Here is a 16282-nt window from a genome sequence, read left to right as displayed (position 1 = left end):
CACTTGGGGGCCACTGGACAGAGAAAAACTGACAATGAGATGTCCCCAAACAGGGAGCAGGTGGCAATAAATGTCCCATGCTTGTAGAAAGTCTAGAAGGAGAGAGCACAAAGTCCCCATATTTACACACAGCAGAAACTTGTGCAAGAGGCAACTGTCAGTTTTCATTTTACTCACATCTGCAGAAGACCAGTAAGGAGCCAGGAGTAGAATCTGAGCTCTCAAATAAAGCTGAGCATATAAGCTTATGTAAAAATATAGAATTTGTCATAATACACTAACACACACATACATATATGTGTACACATGAGCACATGTGCACACAGGCACATACACATCTACAGGTATAGACACATGTTGTTATATATACATACATGTTCATATACACAAATATGTACCTGTCTGTGTATATATAAATGTTGATGCATATACATAGATGTACATATGTACACATATATACATGCCTGCACACACATTCATTATTGGTACAGTCTAAAATGCTTTAAGCTTTGTGTGTATATGATACATGCTTAGCAGAATTCATATCACTGCTTCACACAGAAGCCTGTTACTAATGGAAGAAATACCACAGTTTTGTTAGCCAAACATTATGGGTGAAATTGTAAACACAGTCAACAGGCAAGGACTAACAAGATTATCTTCTCTTTGAAAAAAAAAAAATCATACCAAGAGATTAAAGCCACTTAAAGAAATACACGAGAAAACCTCAGCTCCTCCCTTCCTGGCATCAGCTTGCATAGACTCCCGGGCTCAGAAAAGTGGTTGGTGGTCTCTTCTTCCTGGTTATTACACTAGCAAATCCCTGTGTGTGTGTGTGTGTGTGTGTGTGTGTGTGTGTGTGTGTGTGTGTGTGCGCGTGCTTGGTAGGCTTGGGTTCAAACCTCCAGCACAGTGTCCTGTATCCTGAGCTGTCCTAAGCCCTTACTCTCCCAGCTCCCAGGTACTGCTATGAATCCAATCAGCTAGTGCTAGCCACTGTCAGAGGGACAGGAAGAATTGATGCCCACTGAAATATGTCTGGGTAGTATATGAACGGGAAAAATAAAAGGAAAAGCACGATCCTCACTCCTCCAGGCAGCTGCTGTTGGCAGCCTGATGTGCGTCCTCCTGTCCTTTTCCACAGGTCTAAAAAGATATGCACATGTGTGTAAAAGTTCACTTGCTTCTAAAGATTAATATGGTATAGCTTGTTGACATGACAACACGACATCTTGGCACATCGGATGACGACTTCTTGGTGACTATTCCGAGTCTCCCATTCGACGGGAGGGCCCAGCATGCTTGCTACAACCCACAAGTGTCCCACATATCTGCGTGAGAATGGAGAGGTCCTGGATTTACCCAGTAGCCACTAGCCACATGGGACTACTAGCACCTCAAATGCTTCATGTGACCGGGACATTGAATTTAAATTTTTCTTTCGTTTTGATTAATTAAATGTAAACATGGTCCCTATGTTTGTTGTTCTGAGGTAATCTGTAGTAGGCATTGACGTGGTGCACATTCATGAACGGGAAGAGCGTAGTGCTACCTCATTGTTCCCTAACAGGTTTCCCCAGTGCTGTGTGTTCTATGAACAGTGAGCCAAGCTCTTCTGGTCTGCATTTACTCCTATTAGGACATAAGAAAGAAGAGCCTGGTTGCTTGGGAATAATCTTAAGGCACAGGTCAGGGGTTGGGATGGGGGGGGTTGCTATGCATTTAACACTCTTACTGGAGAGCCGTACAGCTGCCTACAGCATGTCCAACAGGTGTGGAACTTCTACAAGGCATTAATGCTCATCTCTAGGCTTTCAGCATCGGAGGATCTAACTAATCCCCCACTTGAGGAGAAGGGTCTGCTGGCTGCCTGACTTGAGAAGGAGCTGGCAGCAACCTTTTCGCTCAGTGCTCGCAGTAATGGATCATTAATAATAGTTCCCCGTATTAAACTGTGGCACACAATATTTGAGTCTGTTCCTTAATGTCTCCCAATTACCTGCTCCCATCAGTTTCTGCCCATCCCCCCCCCCAAAAGCACACATAGAATCTTTGCTGCATTTCGGGTTAATTAGGATGCGGTCAGAGCTCATCTCGGAGGAAGAACAGTGCGTATGTCCTCATGTCTGTGTCTTCCTGTAGCCCACTGAGGGAGAACTGAGTGCCAGTCTCACTAGGACAAACAGCACCCTAAGACTGGGCTGTCCAGGGAAGAGAGAAAGCAGAGGTCATAGACAGATGTGTCCCTCTAATATGGCACAGCACTCTGGCCCCCTGGGCAATGGCCACATTTCCAGCAGCCGCCTTTCTGGACCTGTTTTAAAGCGGCTTCTGCCACAAGCTTCGGAGGTAAGAGGCTAGTTTTTTGGCTTTCAAAAGCGTAATAGATTTTTTTAAATCTTAATGAATATTAAATCCTAACCAGTTACATCCTTCCAACAGCTCGTCTTGGGCCATCTTTGTTAACATCCACACATATTTCACCTTTATTGCCGGAACAAAATTGTAGCCACATCAACAGACCTCTAAATAAAAGAAGGGGGAGGCGGAACAAACATCACCCACTAAGCTGAAAGCCCTACAAATCAATGAGCTTGCTTTCTTCTGTGCCTTCTGTCTGCTGCAGGAAATACACATCGTATCAGCAATGGCTCCGATGTCTTTGGACTCAGGTTGGGAGTGAATAGGAAGAAACACAACCTTCCAGCAGTTCTGGATGTTGACCCTGGGGACCCCTGATCTGTCCAGCTTGGCCTCTGGCTTCTGGGTGTTTCTGTTTGGTCAGGGCTTGCTCTGACTTTATTGCTAAAGTCCCTTACTAACTGGAGTTCCCTGTGCAATTCTGCACACCCTCACCCTGGCAGCTACAGCTAAGACTGGCTTCCGCAGTAGAGAACTGTAGCTTGTCAGCCATACTTGGTTGATAGACATTTTAGTCATTACCTCTGATGTGGCCACATTTATCTTTCTAGACTTAACTCCTCTGTGTGTGTGTGTGTGTGTGTGTGTGTGTGTGTGTGTGTTGGGGGGGTATGTGTGTGTGACATGTGTGTTTGTGTGTGTGGTGCGTGGCATGTGTGTTTGTGTGTGTGGTGCGTGTTTGTGTGTGGTAGGTAGTATATGTGTGGTGTGTGTATGTTATCTCTGCATGTGTGTGTGGTGTGGGGTGTGTGTGTGTGATGTGTGTGGCATGTGTGTTTGTGTGTAGTGTGTGTGGTATGTGTGTGCCATGTGTGTTTGTGTGTGGTGTGTAGTGTGTGTGATTGTATGTGGTGTGTAGTGTGTGTGGTATGTAGTATGTGTGTGTGTGGTATGGGGGGTATGTGTGTGTGGTATGTGTGTGCAGTTGTGTGTGTCTGTGTGTGGAGGGGGGTGATCCTGCGTGTGTGTGCCTGAAGGTTCCTGATCCTACACAAACCCACATACTTAAATCAATGAAGCTCCCTGAGTACAGAGGTTGGTGTCACCCTTTTGTCTCTCCCTCCCACACACACACACACCCCAGTAGCTTCATATGCAAGCCAGATCCTCTGCCAGTTGGTTACAATCTGTAGGATAAATGCTGCCTTTGAAGACTGACTTTATTTTCCATGGCTGCTAATACAACCTCCTGACTACAGTTGTGGTTTCTACTGAATGGCTAGGCCATGACTTCTAACCACCCTTCAAAAATAATGTCATTTCCAGTGGGAGGTGAGTTTGTTCCCTTACCAGCCCCCACAAAGAGGACACCTGACACACTGTCTGGAGTGTTTTGTTTGCTTGCATGATGAGGATATGGGGATGTTCCTGGCACCTAGTGAGCAGATACCAGAACATTCTACCGTGTCAAGGACAATCCTTACCTCAAAGACTCAGTTGGCTCCAAATAGCAACTGTGCTAAGGTGGAGAGACCAACCTGCCTCTGGCTTCCCTCAGAATTGCCAGGACTAATCAGGACATGTTTATAAATTCTCAAATCTGTCTTGCTACCCATCATCTTCCCAGACCCTGCAGAGGCTGGGGCTGTGATGTTTACAGACAAGGTAATCTGTTTCTTTGGGATTGTTTCTTCTTCAGAGAACACTCCCAGCAGAAGAGCTATGATGTTGAGTGTTTGTGAGAGTCAGCCTGCAGTGTTTCCCGTTATTTTTACAGTATTATATTAGTTTATGCCAGTTTTGATTTGAGAGCGGGCTACACGGAAGCCGTTCTTCATGGCTGTACGTAAGTGCACACAGGGATTTATGAATGGGCTAGCACTCTCTCTCTCTGTGCTGTGACCTTACTTTGGGCAGGGTTTTACTTAGTGATGCCTGTTTATATAGTATGATATTGGTCTCCCATTCCTCAGCCCAGTTCTGTTACTTTCATTTGATTCTCTCCAGCCTGGTGAACGGTGCCAGTTCAGGTGTCCACATGTGGATGCTAGAAATACCTTCTGAGCTAGATTCATATTCTCTCTCCTCTCTCTCTCTCTCTCTCTCTCTCTCTCTCTCTCTCTCTCTCTCTGTGTGTGTGTGTGTGTGTGTGTTATACGTGTGTATAGGTATACCTGCCCAAACACTGTGGAGGCCAGAACACATTCAGTGTCCTATTCAAATACTTAAGACAGGGTCTCTTAACTGAACCTGGGCCTAGAAAGCCCTGGTGATCTTCCTATATCTCTCCGGTGCTAGGGTTAAAGGTACACACACAGACACACTACATGTCAGCCCTCAAATTAAGGTCATCAACCATTTTAAATGGGATTAAATTGTCCAATAAACGAGATTTGAACTCAGGTCCTCATGATTGAACTGCAAGTACTCTTACCTCCTAAGACACCTTCCCCGTCCTAACCCTTTTCCCAATTCCTTATTTCACTGATTTTTCATGCTCGCATGCATGTGCACACACACATACACACACACACACGTACTCGCACACACACACACACACACACACACACACACGTACTCACAGGTGCCACAGCCACAATTTAATAAAGCTGGTTCTCTTTTCCCACAGTTGGAGTCCTGGGGGTTGAACTCAGGTCATCAGGCTTGGCAGCTGGTGACTTTACCTGTTGAGCCATCACACTGGCCCTGTACAGAAGACTAGGAGGGTGACTGGAGGTCTTGGGCCACCAGGGGCATGACACATTGGGTGTGTGGCTCTGGGATACTTCACTGATGTGACAGCTATGGTCATAGTGTCAGCCTTGAAGCTGGTGAGAGAAGCAAACAGCAGAAAGTGCTTCTCTCTGGGACAGGTGCATGGCACCTTTGACCTTCAGATGGGTACTAGGTTTGAGTGTATTCTTGGCCCTCAGCTCTCCCCCTTCCCCCGCAAGCGTGAAAAGAGTCTTATTCACATTTGCGCCTGTTCTCCTAACAGTCTAACATTTATATCCTTACCCACGGCCCCTTCCCCCAAGCATGTCTGCCCTCAAATAAAAGTTGTCAAACATTTGAAATGTTATTAAATTGTCCAGTAAATGGGAATGCCCAAAGAAGTGAGCCAGTCAATCAAGATTATGCCAGAGCTTCAAAAAGACAGGAGGAAACCATTATTAGGTTCCCGGATATTGTGCTCCCTCTCCCACACAGCCTTTATCTAAACCGTCATTTAATTGGCAGCCTTCAGCACTGTCAGAATTGCATTCTGAGAGCCAGGAGAAGTTTTCAAACATTCTCGCAATGGTACGTGCTTGGCTCGAAACTACTCAAGGGAAAAGAATGATCCTTTCCCCCAAGAGACTGGGGAAGGCTCGGCTGCTATCACCAGGACTGCTGGAAACTGCCACGAAGCTAAGTAAAACCCCAGCTCAGGCCACAGAGACTCAAGCCAGACACAGCATCCTGTGGTTTAAGGCACAGAGAGCTGGACCTGCTGGCTCTTCGGATGCCACAAGTGGACCCCTGGGAGCAAGAATTGGTCCCTTTCTATCTCCGTTCCCCTGTCTGCTATAGGTATTTCTGAGACACCCAATGTAGTTTAGTCTATAAGATAGTCAGCCCCCAGGCCTGAGCACATTCTTCTAACCAGATCCTGGGCTGGAAGAAACCTGATTTTTCTTCATCACTCTCCAGATTCCATGGTTCGTTAAGTCCCTTTGGCTGCTCAGCAGCTAAGGTCCACCATAGTCTGTGTTCTTCCCTCTTCTCCTGCTGGAAGTCTTGTGAGAGACACCTTAGGAGTCTCATCTTGGACCTCCACAAAGGCACAGCCTGCTAATTAACACTTGGTGTTATTCTGGTTTATCCGGGGCACAGTGGGATGTGGCTCCGTGGAGCACTTAGCTAGCATGTACAAGCCCCCGTGGTCTATCCCCAGCAATGTGTCAAAACCAGGGAACTGGCTGTGATCTCAGTACCCAGGGGTTCCCACAGAAACCTCCCTGATCCTCTGGTTTTTGCAATCTTTCTGTCTCCTCTTCTAAAATGCTTCCTGACCCTTAGGTGCAGGGAGAGGTTTTGCAGATGTAACCCTTGGGACCGGGCTCCATAACTTTGCAATTTGATTAGTTGCAGTTTTCTGTAGTGGTTGCCATCTGTTGCAAAGAGAAGTTTCCTTGATGAGGGATGAGAGCTACTACACTTATCAATGGATGTAGGGACAAGTTTTTGGAATGTAGTTAGGGATTATGCTGGTTTAGTAAAGTGGTTACTGTATTTCCCCCCATGATCCATGCTTTAACTAGCCTTAGGTTAGTTGGCAAGGTTTCCAGTAACGAGCATGGCACTTTCTCATAGAGAATATCTTAAGCCTCTGTTGGTTCCTGCCAAGGTGTGTGTGTGTGTGTGTGTGTGTGTGTGTGTGTGTGTGTTACTACTGCACGCCCTGAGGTGTTGCGCAACACTGGCTATTGTTGTAGTACACAGTTGTCATGGCTGGGTTGCCTCCCTCCTTTGGAAGATTTCATGGTACCTTCTGATCTTCAGGAGGGAGCTACTCAGGTCAGTTCGTGCTCAGAGACCTCTGGGCCCTGTGCCTGAAGTGCACTGGTCTTTAGCAATGGGAACTTATCTCCAGTCCCTAGGGCGGAGTGGGGCAACCAATAGCAATATTGATAGTCTGAAGTGTTTTAGGAGTCTCTTGGACAACCTTACATTTTGGTGACTTCTTGATCCCCAGCCTTTGTGGAGGCCCTGCATGAACTAACAAATTCATGTAAAGAACATGCAACCTCAGTGTTCACTTACAACATGTTTCGCTCGGCTTTATTAGGTGAGCGTCTCATTTGGAACCCACAGTCATGGAATGGATCTTGGATTCCAACTGAAACTCACGGAGTCAGAGAATGTCAGTTGTTGGGGATTGGAGGAGGTAAAGGGCTTAAAAAGTCAGCTCTTTTAATTAGAAAACAAAAACCAAAAAAGCAGAATTCTAGATTAGAGCTAGCAAGGGACGTGGGCTTGCCAATCAACCCGAGAAGCTTTGTTGATTGGTTTGTTTTTCAGAACCTGTGAGTGCTCTGCCAAGTGGAATCAAAGGCCAACCTCAACCAGCCCAAGCTAAGTATGGATTGTAATGACATCACAGGGAGATTTTCAATGACTCAAGATACAGTGGCAGCAACCACCCAGCCATTTTCAAGCCATATGGAAGGCTTTCTGAGGCTGTCAATCAGGAAGAAGTAGAAAAAGTACTGAGTCTCAGGTGACCAAGCTCCGCCCATCATGTCATCAATAGAAAGCTCATGGACCATCCCAGCCTGAGTGAGAAAGACACCCTCTGAAAGTGGCCAGAAGGCTTGCTATTTTCCTGTGACAGTCCATAGTGACATGCCAATGATGCTTTTCCAAAGCCCTAGAGTCTGCAGAGAAATGGAGTGCTGACTTCACACCCTGGTATCTTCTCTGCGATACCAGAGGTCTCCTCGGAAAATACAGTGACTTCAGTAAGTCTCCAGTGTACCTGGTGACCATGACAGGCTGAGGAAGGTAGCTCCAATAGGTCACCCCAGAAAGTCGCTGCTTACAAACCCAAAAGTTAAACGTGTGGCCTTCAAGAAGACGACAGGTCCCAATAGCATTCTTCCGAGTAGACAAAGCTGGTCCTTCCTAAATTCTCAAGTCAAATCCCACCTTTGCTTCTGTGCCTCCCTGGACTAAGCCAGCATTCTAGCAGCCTGGCTAGTGATCAATACCAATAACTGATCCCAAACCCCAAGGCCAAGGCTATCCTTACTGGGGCATTACTTAATCTTGTTTCTTTGGAAGGTACAATGGGGCCAGTTAAGCCCAGTAGCCTCCATGGCACTCCCTGTGTAGCCCTATTCCAGTGCATTGTCCTCTCTGAGTCTTGTTCTAACAGATTTAAGAAAATGTACAGCGAACTCTTTTGCCTGAAGCTAGCCAGAAAGCAATTAATGATGAGACATACACCGTCAATATACTCTCCCAATTTAATGACAACTCTGTGGCGTCAGGAGACCTGGACTCAAATCTTGGTTCTGCCAACTGTACACTGTAAAAAAAAAAAAAAAGGTCCATGGGGTTCAGTTTTCTTAACCGCAAAATGTCTACCCCAGCCTCCTGGGGTCTGAGTAAGAGATGAAGACGCTAAACCGAGCATGCCTATAAGCCTGTGCTGTACAATGACAACACAGTTATAATCAGGGCTCGAACTCAAAGGCTAGACTCACATGCTGTATGTGAGTACATAGCTGGGTACTGGATACATACACACACACACACCTGGTACTCAATAAACGTTGATTTGATATATGAGCATTCTTGAGTACCGTGTGTGTATTTATTAGGATACTTCTGAATTAATGATTGTTACAACATCAAAGAAGGTGCTGACTTTAGTCTGACCATCCAAGAAAATTAAAGTACTATCCTTGAGGGAACAGCTCAAGCTGCCAATGTCTCTCCCATGTAACATAAAGCCCCCGGCACTCCAAGCCTACTCTCTACCAGCAGGTATCTGATGAGTGCCTCTTCTCCTGGTTCCCAAACCATGCACTCATAACCATCCATAAGGTAAGACTCAATACCACCGAAAATCCCACAAAATGCCTCTTGACTTCTAACCTTTCTCCTAAATTTACAACTTTAATTGCTCATGAACTGGCCCCTCTGGTCGGGACTCCCGTTTGAGCTCCCCTTGTGCCCGCTCTAGCCTTACTTAGAGGGTATCTGGGCCACTCAACACACTAGGAACTGTAGTATCATGTAAATCAGCCCTGAGTAGGTATCTTCTCTAGTGCCTCAGAGAAGAGGCATCCTTGACAGGGCAAAGAGGGGAGAAGAAAGCAACAGGAGTGTAGTAGAGCTGACCTTCGAGAGTCAGTATTGGAAAGATGAGAAGACTCAGACACAGAGAGAGTTGGTAAGTTGAACCTCTTCATCCCCACAACAGAACCTCTTGAGGAGCAAGATAATCCAGCACCAAACTAGCCCAGCAGGGGTTGTACTAAAAAAAAGGGCCAAGTGGTCAGGTTAATAAGGCTTTTAGGATTCCTCATGCCAAGCCTGCTGTGCTCAGTCCTCTCGGAGCATCAATTATAAGAGTGTAAAACTTTGTGGACCGGAGAAAGGGCACCAAGTTCATGGCACTCACCAGGATCTGATGGATCTTCATCCACCCCCTCTGAACCTCCCAAGCTCTTACTGCTTGCTTCCAGCTGCTCTCCACTGGCTGGTAAATACCTCAAAACTCTGCATTAATGAACACGATCCATTTATTAACATTTTCCTCAATAGAGCAAAAGGAAAAATTCAGCCTAGCATGTCTCCTTATTGCAAACGTCAGAAGGCTAGTTCCCAAGAATTAAAGCTGCCGTACCATTGTCTCCTCCACAAAGATGGTTACTTTCTGTGGCTGCTTGTACAGACTGGGACTCCAGATGGGCTTTCTCGGGATGTCCTGGATAATCAAGCTTCAGTTTCTTGATTCATACCAGGAAACGATATGAGTGAGTGGCTAGGACAGTGGTTCTTAACCTATGGGTTATGACCTCTTCAGGGATATCATATCCTTTCTCAGGGGTCACATATCAGATATCCTGCATAACAGATATCTATGTTATGATTCATAACAGTAGCAAAATTACAGCTATAAAGTAGCAATGAAAATAACTTTATGGTTGGGGGTCACCACACCATGGGGAACTGTATTCAAGGGTCACAGCACTAGAAAGCTTGGGAAACACTGGGCTCTGCTCAGTTTCCACCTGGAGGGTACCATGGCTAAGCTTTGTCACAGACTCCAGTTAATCCTCCAGAAGAAAAGATTAAACTGTGCTTGTTTGTTACAGATACAAAGACAGATACAAAGCAGAGAGTTATGGGATTCTCTGAAGAACAAGGGGCAATGGAATTGTGGCAAATCCTGTCTACTTGGTGGTTTCACTCAGGCCTGTAATTGTTGTGTTTCTCCTTTTCTGTTTCTTCCTGCCCTCCTCTCTTCTACACAGAACTCCTCCTTCCTATCACTACCCCCATTCCTTCACTTGTCACTTATTACTAAGCTCCTGTGTGCCCCGGACTGACCAATCACTGCATGGATTACCCCAAATTGCCCTGGTATCCCTGCTCTGTGTCACTTGTGCCCTATCCCCATCATCTGACTGGACATCTCACAGAGAACTAGTGGACACTTCCCACCAAGCCTGGGTTTTTTCCTTTACCAACCTCTTTCTTTCCTTTCTTCTTCCCTACCTAAGAGTTTCTTTATTCCTGGTGTTGCTGCATTCTACTTGAACTTTGTAACAATCTGGATTGCCTTTTACCTATGAAGTTAGCTGAACCAACTTTCTGCCAGCCATCTACCCATGTACCTATTCATCTATCCATTACATACATACATATATCTTTCATTCCATTCATATATATGTCACATATAATATAATATTCATCTTTCCTTCCATCCATTTATCCATCATACATAATATATACATATACACACATACATACATACATATATTAATACATACATACATACATACTTACATATCTAACCATGCACCTACCCCAGCTACCAACAGCTCACTCATCCAACCAACCACTGTCCTCCATCCATCTATCTCTTCATCCAACCATTGAGCCACCGAGCCATCTAGGCGACCCAAGCCAGTCACCAGCAACCCATCAGTCTGTCATATCTATTCAACCATCTCTCCAGCCTTTACCTCATTTCGGACTTGCTCTGATCACTGAGGACAAGTGACTTTATTTCTCTAATCTTCCATCACTTCACTTACAAGAAAAAGGAGAAGAATAGCATAGGAAATGGTTGTCAGGATTGCATGCAAGAACGGACGTAAAGAACTATGATTTAAAGCAGTATCTACTATATATTTACTCTGAGGCTAATCTTCATCCACTTAATCAACCTTCAAACACTGGGCTTGTTTCTTTCATTTCTCCTTCCTCCCCTTCTCATTAAGCACCAAGACTCTGAAATCAAATTTGGCCTTTCCGGTGACCTTTATTAGCTTGTAAGTTACACTCTTGCCTCCATTCTCTCCTGATCCAGCACAGCTCCCACCCTGCCCCCGGCGTCATTTTTCAGAAGGATCATTCTCTATTACAGTATCCTCTTTCCCCAAACCACCGAGGGGTCAGGATGGATAATACGCTGTTTTAGAGATGACTGGGAGATCGTTTCCTTCATTGTATTTTTTCATTTTCTTATTTACCTTTTCATTTTCTTATCTTTTCATTAGAAATTTAATACAAACAAATACAAAGACTTGTAAACTAAGGGCAGAAGGAGATCGCTCAGAATCTCATTATGAGAGCAAGCAAACCTGCAGATAGGAGACTGATGCTCTTCCTCTCACGCCCCACCCCCCTTCCCACAGGACGAGGCTTGTTATGCTAAGAGCATCCAGCAGTGTGTACCATCTCATGTCTGATGTTCATCTCTCACTTATATGGTATTTCTCTTGTTATCATCTCCATAGTTATCTTCTTTAATGGCTGTGTAATATTCCATTGAGCTGCTTAAACCAATCTCCATTTGCTAGAAATTTAGCCCATTTGTAAGACATTCAGGGCACCAGGCACAAGGCAACCACTCGATAAAGGTTGGCTATTACTACTATTTCCAATTTGAGCTATCACGTATAATATATAGAAATATTTTATTTTGCACAGCTTCTTCCACACTTATCTGTTTCCTTAATACTTAAACAAAGATTACTGGCCCAGAGGGCATTGCTGGTTTTATGCTGTTTGATTCCGACTCTAGCAGACTACACGGCTAGATCCCTCCCACATCCACCCACACTTCTTCTGGCTTTTTCACAGACGGCTTGATTAACCACTAACTACGGGGATGTATACCTGTTGTGAGACCTTTCCCTGAACTGAATATTTATCCATGACGAGATACTGATGACAGATGGAAGAAATTTTTCCACTCAATGCTTTGGCCTAGAGACTTCATGATTTTACTGGGGTTACTTATAAGAACATGGGTAGGGGGTTACTTACAAGAGTGGGTGATTGAAGGCAGCTCCATCACTCAACAGCCCATCTAAGCATGGGTGAAGACTCATGAAAGCTATACCCCTGGAGGCCCTAAGGCTCTTCTCCATAGTGACTGCTTGCTGATTGTATAACTTTAGACAGGGCCACTGTGGGTCTTGTAAACTTCTTGAATTCCTGGACCTTCAAAGTTTCCCCCAAGTTCCCAAGTATTATAGGTCTCCCTCTTCTTCCTCCCCACCCCCCAAAAAAGATGCACTTCAGGTTAGAGGAAATCACTAACAATCTCTTGGCTTGGTGCTTTCTCTGAGTGCCCATCTCCAGCAGCTCTTGAGTCTCAAATTCATGACATCTGGGGCAGCTTTCAAACAATGTCAATTCAGACCTGAGACACCGAGGCTAGAGTTCACACATCCTTAAGGTGTGATGCTTACGGAGGATGCTACACTCCAGCTCCCAAAGGTTTCCAGGAGATGTAAACCCCAGTACCACAGTAGTAACTGGCTAAATAACAGAACCCTCGGGTTGCTGGTCCCTTTGTTCCTCTTTCCTCTTTCCTCCCTGCCCCTTGGGTCCTCCCTGACCCTTACAGAATCCTATTGAAGTCAAATCTTCTGTAACTTGCTTTGGGGGAAAATTCAAATCACAACTGATAAGCCATACAAGTTGCAAAACCATCCTATCTGTTCTACACTAGAAATAACTAACTTTGATTATTTTTTGAGGTCTCACTGTTTCTCAGAGTAGTATACCATATATGGTAGAATACCCCAGAAGTGCTAGCAGGTGGGTGTCACTGCCCTTGCTGTATAGGCTCCCTAACAGTGGTACAACCAGTTTGAGCCACTTTCAGATGGCCATCCAGGTCCACAGTGGCAGGGCTGGGTTCAAATCATAATTCTGCCTTCTTCCCAAGGTTCAACAGGGTCTCACTATGTAGCCCTGGCTGACCTGGAAACTGGGTGCCTTTAACACCCAGAGATCTGCCTGCCTCTGCCTCTGCCTCCCAAATGCTGGGATTAAAGAACCCTGGGTGGGTCCTGAACTCTTAATGGCTATGGTGTCCTGCCAGGTACTTCTGGCAGCAATCAGAAGATCTTGTGGTTAAAATAATAACAATACTATTAACAGCGATCCCCCCCCCATTGTACTGATCTAATCTCATCACTCTGCATTTGCATTGACCAGCTCTCAGAACTGTCTCCATTGCCCCCTGAACATTCTATGAGTATTTCTAATTTGAATCTGGACTTAAGTTTCTCTCAAGTTCATAACTTTTCTTGGCTAGGTTCTATTTCTCCCACTGTGGACTTGAACTCTTACCATTTTTACCTCCTTCCAACCATACCTGTAACAGACATGTAGAATTCTTCTCTGCTGCTTCTTCTAGATGGAAAGTGATAAGAGATATCTCATGGTGACAACCAGAAGCACCCAGAATGGATCAGGCATCATTCAAGACAAGTAAGAAAGGCCACCTCTCCATCTTCTTCGACTTCCTGTAACGTCTTCCTCCTCTTCCTACTGCCTAGACCTCAGCTGTCTTCCAGGCCTTCATCTCCAAGTGTTTAAAACTTCAGAAAGACCACCCCAAGCTTGAAAATAAAAAACCCTGAGCGTGGCTTAAGCACAAAGACTGTGTAGAGGTCTCAGTTCTGATTTCTCTCATTCCCTCTGATTAAATGTCAAGCTTTGTGAAGTCATCGGTCAACTGGTCAACTACTTTGTCTATTACAGATGCAAATATCTCTTATCCCATAGTGCAGACCCGACTTTAGATGCTGGCCCCTACTGATAACAGGGCAGGGAAAGATGGAAGGTCCTTGTTTTTGCTGGACACAGAGGAGAGCTGTATTTTGGGGCTGGTGTGAATTGGCTGGGTGTAATTTGGGTTGCAGTGAATAATCTCCTGGCTATGGGGTCTGTTCCTTATTATTGTCGGATGCTGAACCATGTCTTCAGCTTCAGCTCACTACCTACCAACAGCACCCCAGTCCTCCATGATGGAAGTCTCCAGACATGACTGCAAAGTGGCTGGATGGAGCAGTTACCCCCTGTGACCTCACTTCCTATGCCTTCAAATCATGAGAGATGTCAAGAGCATCTTTAGGCATTGTCGATGTCATCCAAAGCATTCTTTTGGGTGGGCTCACAGAACCCAAAGACATTCTAAAAGCTTCTTCCATTTCCCAAACTACTAGACACAGAGCTCTGGCACTCACCCCCACAGTGGCTCAATTCAGACCAGAGACTATTTCTAAGGCTCTCAAGTGGTTCCGAGGTAAGAACAGATCTCTAGAGGCCCATATCTAAGATGCTGGCAGCTTGCTTGCCACTAGGTGTGTTATAACTGACTCTCCTCAGAGAGTTCCTTACACTCAGGGGTTTGGGAAGAAGGTGCAGCCCTTGAGAGCCCCTCTTTAAAGGCTCAAATGTGCACTTAAGTCTCAGAAATGCCCCCCCCCCTTTTTTTTTTTAAGCATTGACCTCTACCTGGCTTACTTCTCTGGGCAACTGCAGAGTTTCCCAAAACAGATGATGCAACCATATTCTCTACAACACTTACTAGCCCTCTTGTTAACCCAGTGTCTTCTCAAAGCATACTATGTGGTAGTACACCAAGAAAACTGACCAATGAGAACAGAATCAAACCTTCACGTGGCTTCACTTATTCTCAGGAACGTTTAAGAACTACAGAAAGAGAGAGTTGGAGAGACAGCTTAGCGATAAAGATGGCGGCCCTTCCAGAGGACCTGGGTTTGATTCTGGGTTTGATGAGAGGTAGCAACCATCTGCAACTCTAGTTCCAGAAGATCTGGTGCCCTCTTCTGGACCAGGCCAGCATGTGGTACACAGACATACATGTAGGCAAAAATGCTTGTACATATAAAATAAAAATAAAATACACTTTTTTTTTTTTAAGAAGTAGAGAAAGAGGCTGGAGAGGTGGCTCACTGAGTAAGACACACATACACACCAAACTAGGCAAAGCTAATTGGCTCCATCACAAGCTGTCCCCAGCTCTGACGTGTCCTCAGCCTTCAGTGCCCAGCCCAGCTACGCCTGCTCCTTGAAGCTGCCGGCACAGGAAGTCACAGATAACCCCCAAGCTTTGCCTTTATAAAGCCATACATGCAAATGCTGACCTGAACCTGGCCAGGAGACCAGCCCTTGGCTGCTCTTTCTGGTTGCACTGTACATGGATAGCGACTCAGTCACTGTGTACTTAAACACACACACACACACACATGCACGCACACATGTATGCGCACACACAAAGACCTAACCCATCTGTGAAGGCAAAGGGAGTTATCTCCAGAGTGTGGAAGCCTGGGACCTGCAGGACCCTGAGGGTTTGGAGGTAGTGTCTTTAAGTGGGAAAGCGAGAGATTCTGGCTGTCTGGCACAAGACCCACATGAGGCTTAGATCCCCTTCCCCTCACTGCCCAGTCTGACTGAGTCTTGGACTGACACAAGGCCATGGCTCATGCTGATTTGGGTAGATCCTAAATCCTTCCAGAACATGGTATCAACTTGAGCATAATTCCATTTATAGCATGCCGACCAAGCTCATCCCTCTGTCTTCTTCCTGACCCTGCGGAAGGGAGGTCAGCCCTGCTAGAATTGGTAGAGGACATATCCAGACACTAAATTCTCGGCACAAAGGAGATTTATTACCCAAGAGGGGCAATCAGTGAGGTGTGTGTGTGTGTGTGTGTGTATGTGTGTGTGTGTGTGTGTGTATGTATGCGCGCGTGTGTGTTGGACAGGGAAGCTACAAAGGCAGCAGTAAGTGCAAGCCAAAAAAAAAAAAACCAAAAACAAAACAAAACAAAAAAAACAAAACCAGGTGAGGGTGTTTCTGCAGGAGTAG

At 45.5% G+C, this 16282-nt stretch overlaps 1 protein-coding gene across 1 annotated transcript in view; it reads right to left on the bottom strand.

Moving 5' to 3' along the window:
* Cdh13 (cadherin 13) overlaps positions 1-16282 on the bottom strand; it is a 1011337-nt gene that overhangs the window by 981182 nt on the left and 13873 nt on the right. The gene's annotated exons all lie outside the window — the stretch shown is intronic.

Source organism: Arvicanthis niloticus, chromosome 18 (assembly GCF_011762505.2).
Source record: "Arvicanthis niloticus isolate mArvNil1 chromosome 18, mArvNil1.pat.X, whole genome shotgun sequence".
Taxonomy (NCBI): domain Eukaryota; kingdom Metazoa; phylum Chordata; class Mammalia; order Rodentia; family Muridae; genus Arvicanthis; species Arvicanthis niloticus.
The sequence above is the reverse complement of the archived record's forward strand: the minus strand, read 5'-3'. Positions and strand labels throughout refer to the sequence as shown.